The sequence below is a fragment of the Hevea brasiliensis genome, chromosome 8 (genome assembly GCF_030052815.1).
Source record: "Hevea brasiliensis isolate MT/VB/25A 57/8 chromosome 8, ASM3005281v1, whole genome shotgun sequence".
Lineage (NCBI taxonomy): Eukaryota > Viridiplantae > Streptophyta > Magnoliopsida > Malpighiales > Euphorbiaceae > Hevea > Hevea brasiliensis.
In genome coordinates, this window is record NC_079500.1 from 97,298,345 (window position 1) to 97,299,866 (window position 1,522).

At 34.8% G+C, this 1,522-nt stretch overlaps 1 pseudogene; it reads right to left on the bottom strand.

The window, feature by feature from the left end:
- Positions 1-482: 482 nt before the first annotated feature.
- Positions 483-1,192, bottom strand: LOC110644037 (uncharacterized; annotated as a pseudogene).
- Positions 1,193-1,522: the final 330 nt, after the last annotated feature.

The window sequence follows — 1,522 nt, forward strand, 5'->3', positions numbered from 1 at the left end:
TCTACTTTATTCAGTTTGTTTTAAAAATTTTATTATTGAATTTATTCATTTAGCTTTTTGTTCCCTAGTTCCTTTTGTTGCATGATGTGTATTGTAAATGTTAACTTACTGAGCTTTTCCCCAAAAGCTCACCCCTCTCATCTCACCAGTTTTGTAGATGTTAATGTTGAGAATCAGGTTGATGGTTTTTAGAGTCCAATTGGCTAGACTCCATGGTTATGGGGAAGCAAGGGAAGGAAATCTACAGTGGAATAAGGGTGTTACAAATGACTTCATAATGTATGCCCATTTCTGACACCAAATAGGAAAGCAATAATAACAAAATATCAAAAAGAGCAATATGTGTCCTTTTATCAACAACAAAATCTTAAATATAAGTAACTTTTATCGATAACAATTTGGGGAGGACAGGAAGAAGTCCTCAAGAAGAGAATAAGAGAGCAAAACTGTGCTCACCAGAAGATGTCAGAGGACAACTCTATCTATCTAGTTAGATTTGGGTGTTGCCATTCAACTCGTAGGATTCGATTGTCATAATCATGTCCATTAAGCTTGTTGATAACCCTCTCAGCATCTTCCTGGTTTACAAAGTTGACAAACCCCAGTTGACGCCAGTCTTCTGGTTTTGGTCAATAGCAACATAAACTCGGCACACAGGACCAAATGCACGGAATAGTTCAAGCAGATCAGGCTCCCTAGTGTCCTCTAATAAATTGGTGACACAAACTGAATTATTTTCATTCCTACGCCTCATATCTGATCTGTCGGTTCTTTCTGCACCTGCTCTCATGCTTGGTGGCACGTAAGCACCCTTGATGGTTCCAGCAGCAACAGTCTCTTATGCAGCTGGTTTATCAATGAAGCCTTTAAGCTATGGAGCAAGATCCTTATAGGGGCATCTTGATGTCCATTGATCACCTTTCTTACCACAAGTTCTGCGCACCATGAGCACAGCTCTACCTTTATTTAACTGAGCCAAGTTATCCCTAGGCAACTTAGTTTCCTCCACTTTTGGTCACTTGATGTCAATATAGAAAGCTAGCTTAACCATCCATGGAAAAGCATGCGGGTTGGGGTCCAAGTAAGTATAGTACTTGACTATAGTTATAAGAATGTAATATTTATAATTATTGGAGTGCATAGGTTAGAGGCTTGATTTCACTAGGCATTTGATGTGTATACATGGGGCCATGAATTGTGGTTTCAATGAAAGTATTCTATACACATTTTCCCTTTTTACCTTTATAAAAGTGGAAGTTATTTTGCCCTTATTTGGATGATGGTTTATTATGGTATTATTTAATATGAATATACTTTTGATTTACTTATTCTAAATTATAAAATAATGATTTTATACCCATAATTTTACAACAGGATTTTAAACCACCAAATCGGTTTGAAATGGTTTTAAATTTTTATATTCTTATTTTATATAATAACTATTTATATATTTAAAATAATAATAAGGATATTTTATGTAACACCTCAAATTTTTAAATTTATTATTTTGTGAGTAATATTA